At 50.1% G+C, this 13129-nt stretch overlaps 1 protein-coding gene across 2 annotated transcripts in view; it reads right to left on the bottom strand.

Annotated features, from left to right (window-relative positions):
* Positions 1-12560, bottom strand: part of CPQ (carboxypeptidase Q) — a 435363-nt gene extending 422803 nt beyond the window's left edge. Inside the window, exon 1 of one of the 2 annotated variants that reach the window (XM_083187007.1) lies at positions 12422-12560. The gene's annotated coding sequence lies outside the window, so the exon portion shown is untranslated. Of the gene's footprint in view, positions 1-12313; positions 12337-12421 lie in introns of those variants that run through there. The other variant, XM_083187008.1, reaches the window with a different exon arrangement.
* Between the last annotated feature and the right edge of the window lie 569 nt (positions 12561-13129).

Below are 13129 nucleotides of genomic sequence, written 5' to 3'. Positions count from 1 at the left end.
GGAGGTAGAGGGTGGCATGCTGGTGTGGGTGTGGTGAGGGGGTAGAGGGTGGCATGCTGGTGTGGGTGTGGTGAGGGGTTAGATGGTGGCATGCTGGTGTGGGTGTGGTGAGGAGGTAGAGGGTGGCATGCTGGTGTGGGTGTGGTGAGGGGGTAGAGGGTGGCATGCTGGTGTGGGTGTGAGGAGGTAGAGGATGACATACTGGTGGTGTGGGTGTGAGGAGGTAGAGGGTGGCATGCTGGTGTGGGTGTGGTGAGGGGGTAGAGGGTGGCATGCTGGTGTGGGTGTGAGGTGGTAGAGGATGGCATACTGGTGGTGTGGGTGTGAGGAGGTAGAGGGTGGCATGCTGGTGTGGGTGTGAGGTGGTAGAGGGTGGCATGCTGGTGTGGGTGTGAGGAGGTAGAGGATGACATACTGGTGGTGTGGGTGTGAGGAGGTAGAGGGTGGCATGCTGGTGTGGGTGTGGTGAGGGGGTAGAGGATGGCATGCTGGTGTGGGTGTGGTGAGGGGGTAGATGGTGGCATGCTGGTGTGGGTGTGAGGAGGTAGAGGATGACATACTGGTGGTGTGGGTGTGAGGAGGTAGAGGGTGGCATGCTGGTGTGGGTGTGGTGAGGGGGTAGAGGATGGCATGCTGGTGTGGGTGTGGTGAGGGGGTAGAGGGTGGCATGCTGGTGTGGGTGTGAGGAGGTAGAGGGTGGCATGCTGGTGTGGGTGTGGTGAGGGGGTAGAGGGTGGCATGCTGGTGTGGGTGTGGTGAGGGGTTAGATGGTGGCATGCTGGTGTGGGTGTGGTGAGGAGGTAGAGGGTGGCATGCTGGTGTGGGTGTGGTGAGGGGGTAGAGGGTGGCATGCTGGTGTGGGTGTGAGGAGGTAGAGGATGACATACTGGTGGTGTGGGTGTGAGGAGGTAGAGGGTGGCATGCTGGTGTGGGTGTGGTGAGGGGGTAGAGGGTGGCATGCTGGTGTGGGTGTGAGGTGGTAGAGGATGGCATACTGGTGGTGTGGGTGTGAGGAGGTAGAGGGTGGCATGCTGGTGTGGGTGTGAGGTGGTAGAGGGTGGCATGCTGGTGTGGGTGTGAGGAGGTAGAGGATGACATACTGGTGGTGTGGGTGTGAGGAGGTAGAGGGTGGCATGCTGGTGTGGGTGTGGTGAGGGGGTAGAGGATGGCATGCTGGTGTGGGTGTGGTGAGGGGGTAGATGGTGGCATGCTGGTGTGGGTGTGAGGAGGTAGAGGATGACATACTGGTGGTGTGGGTGTGAGGAGGTAGAGGGTGGCATGCTGGTGTGGGTGTGGTGAGGGGGTAGAGGGTGGCATGCTGGTGTGGGTGTGGTGAGGGGTTAGATGGTGGCATGCTGGTGTGGGTGTGAGGTGGTAGAGGATGGCATGCTGGTGTGGGTGTGGTGAGGGGTTAGATGGTGGCATGCTGGTGTGGGTGTGGTGAGGGGTTAGATGGTGGCATGCTGGTGTGGGTGTGAGGTGGTAGAGGATGGCATGCTGGTGTGGGTGTGGTGAGGGGTTAGATGGTGGCATGCTGGTGTGGGTGTGGTGAGGGGTTAGATGGTGGCAGGCTGAGCGATGTGAGTGTGTAATGGAAAAAAAATGATGTGCATGTGCAGCCACTTTGTACGAGCGGGGGCGTCCAATTGCTTATTCGCCAGCCCGTTCACACCTAGCAGTGCAGGTGGGGGCGTGAGGCAGCGACGAGGGGTTGCAATCATGGGAACACCCAGAGTTTCATGGCCGTCCCTATGAAAACGCTGGGCGATCCCATGCTAATGCAGCCATGACACGGGGGTCCGGATAGCTGACCCCAGCGGATGTCAGCGGACCACCATCTCCCCGTACAGGGATGCCGCAGATCTAAGACATTAGAGAGGTGTCTCAGGTCTGAGAGCGCTTGCTAAATTATTCGATGGTTGGAGACCACTGAATGATTTTGATTCGACGTGCAAGGCTGCAAACGGATGTTTATGCTGAACATCCAATCACATGCGTGTGGAGAAATCAGCGTGCAGGGGGGGGGGGGGCTAGGGGCCGTTCGTGCGGGCGGTGGCATTTGCGATGTGAAAGGGGTATTACTTATCTTCATATTGGTCTTCAGTAGTAGTAGAGACATTCCAGCGAGTAACACCATACTTTTAGAGTGGCAATAATTAAATACAATATATATATACACAAAACCAACATGGCCATTACATAGCGCCCACTATCTCACACGTTAACTCAAAAATCTGCCCATCACTATGAATAACCCAATTTCTGATATACCATATATACTCGAGTATAAGCCTACTTTTTCAGAACATTGTTTATGCTGAAAAATGGTGTGGGTGTGAGGAGGTAGAGGGTGGCATGCTGGTGTGGGTGTGGTGAGGGGGTAGAGGGTGGCATGCTGGTGTGGGTGTGAGGTGGTAGAGGATGGCATGCTGGTGTGGGTGTGGTGAGGGGGTAGAGGGTGGCATGCTGGTGTGGGTGTGGTGAGGAAGTAGAGGGTGGCATGCTGGTGTGGGTGTGAGGAGGTAGAGGATGACATACTGGTGGTGTGGGTGTGAGGTGGTAGAGGGTGGCATGCTGGTGTGGGTGTGGTGAGGGGGTAGAGGGTGGCATGCTGGTGTGGGTGTGAGGAGGTAGAGGATGACAGACTGGTGGTGTGGGTGTGAGGTGGTAGAGGGTGGCATGCTGGTGTTGGTGTGAGGTGGTAGAGGGTGGCATGCTGGTGTGGGTGTGGTGAGGGGGTAGAGGGTGGCATGCTGGTGTGGGTGTGGTGAGGGGGTAGAGGGTGGCATGCTGGTGTGGGTGTGGTGAGGGGGTAGAGGGTGGCATGCTGGTGTGGGTGTGAGCTGGTAGAGGGTGGTATGCTGGTGTGGGTGTGGTGAGGGGGTAGAGGATGGCATGCTGGTGTGGGTGTGAGGAGGTAGAGGATGACAGACTGGTGGTGTGGGTGTGAGGGGGTAGAGGGTGGCATGCTGGTGTGGGTGTGAGGGGGTAGAGGGTGGCATGCTGGTGTGGGTGTGAGGAGGTAGAGGGTGGCATGCTGGTGTGGGTGTGAGGAGGTAGAGGATGACATACTGGTGGTGTGGGTGTGAGGAGGTAGAGGATGACATACTGGTGGTGTGGGTGTGAGGAGGTAGAGGGTGGCATGCTGGTGTGGGTGTGGTGAGGGGGTAGAGGATGGCATGCTGGTGTGGGTGTGGTGAGGGGGTAGATGGTGGCATGCTGGTGTGGGTGTGAGGAGGTAGAGGATGACATACTGGTGGTGTGGGTGTGAGGAGGTAGAGGGTGCAATGCTGGTGTGGGTGTGGTGAGGGGGTAGAGGGTGGCATGCTGGTGTGGGTGTGAGGAGGTAGAGGATGACATACTGGTGGTGTGGGTGTGAGGAGGTAGAGGGTGGCATGCTGGTGTGGGTGTGGTGAGGGGGTAGAGGGTGGCATGCTGGTGTGGGTGTGAGGTGGTAGAGGATGGCATACTGGTGGTGTGGGTGTGAGGAGGTAGAGGGTGGCATGCTGGTGTGGGTGTGAGGTGGTAGAGGGTGGCATGCTGGTGTGGGTGTGAGGAGGTAGAGGATGACATACTGGTGGTGTGGGTGTGAGGAGGTAGAGGGTGGCATGCTGGTGTGGGTGTGGTGAGGGGGTAGAGGATGGCATGCTGGTGTGGGTGTGGTGAGGGGGTAGATGGTGGCATGCTGGTGTGGGTGTGAGGAGGTAGAGGATGACATACTGGTGGTGTGGGTGTGAGGAGGTAGAGGGTGGCATGCTGGTGTGGGTGTGGTGAGGGGGTAGAGGGTGGCATGCTGGTGTGGGTGTGAGGAGGTAGAGGATGACATACTGGTGGTGTGGGTGTGAGGAGGTAGAGGGTGGCATGCTGGTGTGGGTGTGGTGAGGGGGTAGAGGGTGGCATGCTGGTGTGGGTGTGAGGTGGTAGAGGATGGCATACTGGTGGTGTGGGTGTGAGGAGGTAGAGGGTGGCATGCTGGTGTGGGTGTGAGGTGGTAGAGGGTGGCATGCTGGTGTGGGTGTGAGGAGGTAGAGGATGACATACTGGTGGTGTGGGTGTGAGGAGGTAGAGGGTGGCATGCTGGTGTGGGTGTGGTGAGGGGGTAGAGGATGGCATGCTGGTGTGGGTGTGGTGAGGGGGTAGATGGTGGCATGCTGGTGTGGGTGTGAGGAGGTAGAGGATGACATACTGGTGGTGTGGGTGTGAGGAGGTAGAGGGTGGCATGCTGGTGTGGGTGTGGTGAGGGGGTAGAGGGTGGCATGCTGGTGTGGGTGTGGTGAGGGGTTAGATGGTGGCATGCTGGTGTGGGTGTGAGGTGGTAGAGGATGGCATGCTGGTGTGGGTGTGGTGAGGGGTTAGATGGTGGCATGCTGGTGTGGGTGTGGTGAGGGGTTAGATGGTGGCATGCTGGTGTGGGTGTGAGGTGGTAGAGGATGGCATGCTGGTGTGGGTGTGGTGAGGGGTTAGATGGTGGCATGCTGGTGTGGGTGTGGTGAGGGGTTAGATGGTGGCAGGCTGAGCGATGTGAGTGTGTAATGGAAAAAAAATGATGTGCATGTGCAGCCACTTTGTACGAGCGGGGGCGTCCAATTGCTTATTCGCCAGCCCGTTCACACCTAGCAGTGCAGGTGGGGGCGTGAGGCAGCGACGAGGGGTTGCAATCATGGGAACACCCAGAGTTTCATGGCCGTCCCTATGAAAACGCTGGGCGATCCCATGCTAATGCAGCCATGACACGGGGGTCCGGATAGCTGACCCCAGCGGATGTCAGCGGACCACCATCTCCCCGTACAGGGATGCCGCAGATCTAAGACATTAGAGAGGTGTCTCAGGTCTGAGAGCGCTTGCTAAATTATTCGATGGTTGGAGACCACTGAATGATTTTGATTCGACGTGCAAGGCTGCAAACGGATGTTTATGCTGAACATCCAATCACATGCGTGTGGAGAAATCAGCGTGCAGGGGGGGGGGGGGGCTAGGGGCCGTTCGTGCGGGCGGTGGCATTTGCGATGTGAAAGGGGTATTACTTATCTTCATATTGGTCTTCAGTAGTAGTAGAGACATTCCAGCGAGTAACACCATACTTTTAGAGTGGCAATAATTAAATACAATATATATATACACAAAACCAACATGGCCATTACATAGCGCCCACTATCTCACACGTTAACTCAAAAATCTGCCCATCACTATGAATAACCCAATTTCTGATATACCATATATACTCGAGTATAAGCCTACTTTTTCAGAACATTGTTTATGCTGAAAAAGCCCCCCCCCCCCCCCCCCCCCCGGCTTATACTCGAGTGAGGGTCCCACTTGAGTCAATACGTTTTCCCAGGTTTTTTGTTGTCAAATTAGGTGCCTCGGCTTATATTCGGGTCGACTTATACTCGAGTATATACGGTAAATCTCTATAAGCTGATACTATCAATATTGGTTTCTCAGTACACTGAGGATTGCCACCTTGGATTCTTGCTCTGGGATCTTTCTGAGCGCAAAGTGGAGCATTACAAGCAATTCATCGTTATTCATATGGATAAATATCCGTGCCAATGAAATGCAAATAAGTCCAATGCTTCTTTTTAAACTGAATAACTGTAAATACTTTTCCAAATATACAGTATAATTTGTGAACCACGCACTGTGTCTTTCCCCGATAACCATGATCCACATGCATTCCCCTAATTCCTCTTCCCCACAAAAACAAATTCAACTCAGACTAACCGGGACTGGTCCGTGATCAGTTAAGCTTGTAAATTCTATATCTGTATAACCCATATGTTTGGCTCAACGATACCCTGTGTGCTGCGGCCAAGTTACTGTGACTTTTGCAATTTTTTGGCTAAGGATGTTTTCTTTATCCAGGTAAAACCAGGTTACATTAACGAAATCTCAGCCCTTCCCGGAATAGATGTTTGCTCTTCAGGCTGTTACTGCTGGCTCCTAAATTACTTTCTTCTATCACTTTTCATTTTGAAATATTTACTCCGCCACATAAGTGTACAGTAGAGTAAAGACGCACTAACCCCATGAGGTACAGCACTTACCACTATGAGCAGACCCCAGCCCAGTCTCTTGTTCTAATAAAAAACGTAGTTTCTGCATCCAGTTCACAAAGGAGCAATGTGCTGCAGCTGAAAGACTGGGAGAGACGCTGCCTATTTTATGCATTGTCTGAGACACTTGTGACTGCTCACTTAACCTCCTGACAAAGCGTAACAACTAGCATAAATAAATCTAACGCTTGAATAAAAGCAAAGACTGTTATATAGCCATGGTCATTCTCATAGCTGTATCTCTTATATATTTGGCTACATCTGTCACTCAAAGTGTGTCTGGAGATATAACGCTGGGTGGAGCCTCTGACTCACATGACTGACTCACATGACAGAGAACCAGCCCAGTGAGCCCACAGACAGTGCCAGACACCCTCTGCCTCTCCATGTTACACAGCAAAGACACAGCTACTCACCAGACACACCAGGTGAGCGCCCCACACCTCCATACCTCCCAACATGACCCTCTCCAGGAGGGACAGAATGCTCTGTTTGTGGACTTCCATCTTAATTTAGGATTGTCATCACCTGTCATTTTAAACAGGGTAATTAATAAGAAAGGTGTTTAAGCACAGGTGATGGTAATCCATAAATTAAGAAGAAAGTCCAGAAACAGAGCAATGTGACCCTCCTGGAGAGGGTCATGTTGGGTATGCACCTCCCTCCCCCCCCCCCCATTCACGGCATCCCCACGATTAAATGGCACATGCAAAACACTGACATGGCTATGGTCGACAATGAAAAAGGTTGACAAGATTTATTTTTCACTTTTTCAATGTTTTCATATTCATTCTCATGTGTCGACATGGACACCAATGAAGTGCCACACTTATGTCAACATTTACATGTGTTGACCTTTCTGTGTTGATTTTTTCTTGTGGCGATTCGCGGCACCCCCGCGACCCCCCTCCCGCGATTTGCAGCACACCCCCCGCAATTCGCGGCACCCCCAGTGACTCCCGCGATTCGCGGCCCCACCCCATGACACACCCCCCCCTCCTGAAATTCGCGGCACCCCGCGACCCCCCCTCCCACGATTCGCGCCAACCCCGCGGGCCCCCCCTCCCGCAGTTCACGGTGCCCCCCACGACCCCCCCTACCGCGATTCCCCACCCCTGACCCCCCCTCCTGTCATTGCTGCAACACCCCGCGACCCACCCTTCCGCGATTCACTGCAACCCCCCACGCCCCCCCATCCCACGATTCACTGCCACGCTGGACCCTCACCCACTGGCAGAAGCTGCACAGTATCTCCCACCCTCCTCTTTAGTCCCCCTTATGCCCACACACCCCTATCACTACCCAGCCTCCTGTTTTCCTGTGTCGTGACCTCCGCCAGTGGGGAGACGCTGACTCATACCCCTTTCACACTGCACTTTTAAAACGGTATATTGCCGTTTTTTTTCCATTTTAAAATGTTTAAGGCTGCAATGTGAAGGTGCCAGAGTTGATTTACCGGTTAAAGTTAACTGGTATTTCAACAGGTTTAAAAAGCAGAGTCCTACACGTTTCAAAGCCGTTTTTTAGGCAGTGTGAATGGCTCTATTTCTATGGCTTGAAACGTGTCCCTTGGGGGTTAAACAGGTTGAATGTGTGAATGGTATTAAATGCTTTTTAAAACGGTTTTCACCTGCAATGTGAAAGGTCTTAAGGTTCAGACCCGTTTTAAAGTCCCATTTAAGAATACAGGGTCAATAACCGTTTCTGCAATGTGAAAGCAGTATCAGAAACACCCTACTATACTATTGCACACACAGCCCCCCCACACCCACAAATGTCACTGTACCATCCACACTATCAATGTACATCTTACTCTGTAACCGCTTTTTAATTAAACATAACAATACACACCCCCTTCCACATCATATGCTCTCTATTTAACACATTTCACCTATAACTCAAGTTGCAATACAGGCATCTTTCATACAATTCTAACCATCTTTCTCATATACAAATGTTCACAAATTAAGGGGGCGCAGCCCCTTACGACGGTGTGCAAAAAGTTGGGAGATAGGAAAGCATTATAGTTGGTGGTGGGTATTCAATTCCTTTTGACGGTCGAAAAATCATCACTTTTCAACATTTTCAGGATGTAACTAAAGATCCATACACACTGGGCGATTTTGTACGGGATACCGGCCAAACTATGATTAGATTTTTTTTAAATGGGCAATCATTTATAAGGCATGATTATGCCTTGCAAATGATTGCCGCCAGACTTAGATTTAATTAACCCTTTCAGGTCCAACATCTAATCAGGCTCAACAGCCCTAGCGCTAGTAGCAGATCCAATGGTGAGCCACTTTAAAATAAGAACATTAACATCGTTCAACATTCAATGTAGACCATTTTTGAATTTAAAAAAAAAAAGACAATTAATTTAAACTAGACTGTTTGAATTGCAAATAAGAATTTGGACTGCAAAGGGTTAAATCCGGCCCTACTACTAGCATAATACCCCTTTCACACCGCTCAGACCCAGGTAATTGCTGGGTTGGTGAAGTGTTGATATGGGTCAAGGGGGCAGATGTGATAACAAGAGATAAATGCAAGGGTGATAAGGAGAGATAAACGTCCAGCCAATCAGCTCCTTACTGACTTTTTTCAAACTCAGCCTGTAACATGGCAGTAAGGAGCTGATTGGCTGGACGTTTATCTCTCCTTATCACCCTTGCATTTATCTCTTGTTCCAGCTTAATACATCTGCCCCAAGGTGCGGTGTGAAAGCACCAAAGTTTAAAACCCGGGTCGATCAACTCGGTAATTTGACACGAGTTATAAGACAGGTTTTTAGTACCTGGACCATACGATGTGAAAAGGGGTATAAGTGTACTAGCGTAAAGTTGTCTCCTGTCCAGTACTGCTTTAACCCTACAGTACAGTACTGCAAAACTAGCATCACAGGATGTTATCTCAGCTGTCTATAGCCGAACCATCTAAAATAAATAACAGTGCCGCTTGCACAGCAGAAGACCCCCCTCCCCACATTGTAGACAACTCATTATTTTATGTTCTACAAAAATGAAAGCTGAAGCATAAAATCCCCAAGTTTCGCTTCGTCCTGATTTTCTCTACTCTTTACTGAAATTTCAGCATCCACAAAAGACTTCTGCAACCACTAAGAAGGTCATCAGGCTTCAGTAAAAGGGGGCACGGGTTCTCAAACCTAATTGAATAATAGACACTATACAAAGCAGACGTCTGAAGACTACTGTACGTTTAAGCTCATCTCCCACATTATGCTGTACATTTCTGGAAGAGGTTTTCTTGAATGGACTCCATTATGATTACAGTAATGAGAATGACTTTGCACCACCTGATTATAATAAGGCCTCGTTAGCTGCAAACCGCAACTCCTGTTGCATGAAAATAAGAGCGTTCAGACTTTCATTAGTGATAATTCTTTAAAAAAGGCTCAGAGGAATTAAAGCAATGTGATGTCTGTATAGAACAAATCATGTGGTCTGTCATCCTGTAACCCTAATGTCACACTGTAAGCGATATACAGTACTCCATGGCTACTGCAGCAGTACATCTATGGCATGGGGTCTCTGCAAGAAGACCTGTGTTGACACATCAATAACCAAGGTTTTTCAGGCGGTGGCATTGACTGATTAAAGGTTCCAGATGACCTAGGCCAGGCATGTCCAAACAGTGGCCCTCCAGCTGTGGCAAGGCATGATGGGACTTGTAGTTTCACTACAGCTGGAGGGCCATAGTTTGGCATGCCTGCCTTTAGGCTAATACACATCTAGATCCCCTTGTAAGGCTAATAAACACACGTGTATGGGCGCTCAGGGACTGGCCAGTCATACTGCCCATGTGCATGTAACAAAGGTTATACAACTGGCATGTACAGATGGAGCCCCTGCCATCCTTGGCCAGGGCTCGCCAGACCCTCCCCTGCCGCTGGTAAGCGCCGGCGGCAGGGGCTACACTGAACTGGGATGCGCGTGCGTCTCAAACGCACACGCGTCCCACACGCACACGCATCCCAGTCTCTCGGTGGGGACGCTGCGTGTCCCTGCCTGTCTCTGCTTCAGGGAGATAGGCAGGGTTAGGGGGGCACTCGGGGCGGTGAGGGCGATGGGTGGCGACGGCGGAGGAGACGGCGTGGACGGGAGGCAGGCTCCGTTGCCCAGGGGACGCGCGAGCGTCTCGTGCGCGCGTGCCCCCTGGCGGGGCTGGCGTTAGAAACACCAGCCCTGCAAAGATGAAGCCAGCCCCATCCGTAGAAGCTGATGGAACTGTAGCACAATGTACATAAAGAAATGGTTCTATCAGTAAGTTACATTGTCACAGCTACCTGGCAGACAAATGTACCCCACACAGTAAATCAGGACAAGTGATAGCTAACATGATGGAATAAATTAGACCTTCATTTTATTCCTCGGCTGTAACCTACATTGTCTGCATAACTTCATGAATTGTTGGTGTAACCATCCCCTGATTGTGTAATCCGCTTTATGCCCATAGAGGTATATTCACAAGAGGTGGATCTTTTGATCCCTCTCCTGCTACATCTGGCTGGCAACAGAAACTGACAATGTGTGGGTGCACATCTCTAAATAGCGTTATGTCTACTCATAAAGGAAAAACCAAGGAACTCCTTGCACATGCGTATGCCTTTTGCATCAAAAAAGAGCACACCACCGGCCCGTCTCCTACTCAGTGGGACAAGTCTCTTGTCTCTTTAACTTAGTCTATCCTACAGGTAGTGTGTGTGTGTGTGTGTGTGTGTGTGTGTGTGTGTGTGTGTGTGTGTGTGTGTGTGTGTGTGTGTGTGTGTGTGTGTGTGTGTGTGTGTGTGTGTGTGTGTGTGTGTGTGTGTGTGTGTGTGTCAGAAAACAGAAACATACATTGAAAAATGCCAATATTTTCTATAGAATATTACAGTTTTATTAATAAGAGCCCTTGGGGGATCAATTGGTCACAACTAATGGATTCACCGATGTCTATCCAGTTGCCATGAAGCAAAATCCCCAATAACACATGACTCAATTTCCCGCAATAACACATGGGTCAACAATTGGATAGCCCAAAAATGACCATTAGGCTAAAATCATGATATTAGTTCATCTTGAATTTTGGGGGCCAAAAAAATTAAGGCGGCTAGGTGGGGGGGGGGGGGGGGGGGTGCCAGTAGTCTGAATACAAACACGGAGGACATGCCGACAGGGGTAAGGTAATCATATTTACCCTCCTCCTACCCCCCTTAACCCTCCATCCCCATAGTCTAAACAGCCTGCCCCTAACCCCGACCACCTAACCCCCTAGCCTGACCTTAACCCTCCCCTAACCCCCACCACCTAACCCCCCCACCCCAAGTCTGACCCTAACTCTCTCCTAACCCCCGGCACCCCACCACCGAAACCTAACCCCCGACGCAAGCACCTAACTCTAATCTCCCCACTCTCCAGCAAATTTATCTCCAGGATTTGTTGTTGAGATTCCGGTGCTGCTCTACCAGAGGTAGTTGTGATGCCGGCATCTGAATAGTACCAGGATGCTAAACACATCCCTGTAGGATACCTCCCATAAACCCAGTACACACAGGGCGAGATTAGCCAGAATCTCTGGCTAAATGGTCGCTAAGCAACCATATCGCCCATGTTGTTGCGTGTGTGCATGTAGGAATGGCAATCGACACATCCCCCATGAATGGCTTTTAAAGCAGGAACCATCAATAGTTCCCGCTTTCACTTAACCACGCATGCACAGAACGGGGCAGGCCACCACATCGCTGGGAGCAGCCCATCCCGCAGAAGAAACTTTATATAGATATCCATCAATGGCATAAAATTATTCACATCTCCCCTATCTATGAACAAAACATCAAGCACTAGGTCCCAACCATCGATGTTCTAGGATCATTGATAGTCAATGGCCATCCCTATGTACAGGGCGATACTAGTCGCTGGTCACAGGAGCTAGCGATTTTCAGACAAAATCGCCAGTCATTGATGACACGGAGTACACTCGACATGGTCGCTGAGCTATATTAAGCCAAAATCGCTTAGCGACCAAATCGCACCCTGTGTGTACACCTTTAATGCTTAATACACTACATGCCTTCAGATGACATACCTTGGTATATAAACCCCTGGCAGCATGTCTAGGGAGCCCAATCTATTACTGTATCACACCTTACAGAACCATCATTACTTTCCTCATTCATTTCTAGTAACTCAGTGCAACGTCTGCTGATGGAGGCACATGAGACACACTACTGGGCAGCAGATAAGGTGATACGATACCTGCGGCATGCTGGGACAACAACACTGTCACTACATGAACCAAACTCCCGGAATATATAATACACAGGCAAGTTATCAACATAAATCACTAATACAACGGCAACTTACCAAATATTAAGGAAGCATAATAATTCCCCTGTATCCACAGGAGGCCGAACTGAGTATTACTTCCCTATCCCTAATGCCCGTTAGTTTTTGGTCTTCAAGAAAATGGCCGATAATGTAATTCTATGGCACTAGCCAGGAGACACTGTTTTGTTTAACAACGATTTACTTTCTGGAACACAAGATGTCGGGGGGGGGGGGGGTCATATTATAAATGCTGGGATAACTACAACTGGGAGAGCGTGATTGTAATTGTTCATAAGGAACAAAAGGTATAATTTTAGTCATTACAAGAAAAGGAAGGAAGCATTCTGCTGTGATAGACTTAGCCTGTGGACACCCCTGGCAATAATGGTAGCTTCCAAAAGTTAATACTGGAAAAGAAAAGAGGTAATACAGAGAGAAGTGACTTGTAATGTGTACAAGTACCCTGGTGGTTTTATTATGTTAGAGCAATGTTTAATTGCTTATTTAGTTGGTTATTTTATTTCTGCTATTTGGAATTTATTTTCTTTTGTTTACAAATCCAGGTAACTGAAAGCAGTTTAATGAAACCTGTGAACAAAATGTAATAAAATACCACAGAATTATAAGGGTATGGGTCATAGAGTCGACAAACATTAGGTCGACCACTAAAGGTCGTCAGGGCGTAGGTCGACATTCAAAAGGATGACACGTTCTTTTATCCAGTTGTTGAATGAACGTCAATAT

The sequence above is a fragment of the Crinia signifera genome, chromosome 5 (assembly GCF_055691185.1).
Source record: "Crinia signifera chromosome 5, ASM5569118v1, whole genome shotgun sequence".
In the NCBI taxonomy this organism is placed as follows: domain Eukaryota; kingdom Metazoa; phylum Chordata; class Amphibia; order Anura; family Myobatrachidae; genus Crinia; species Crinia signifera.
The sequence above is the reverse complement of the archived record's forward strand: the minus strand, read 5'-3'. Positions and strand labels throughout refer to the sequence as shown.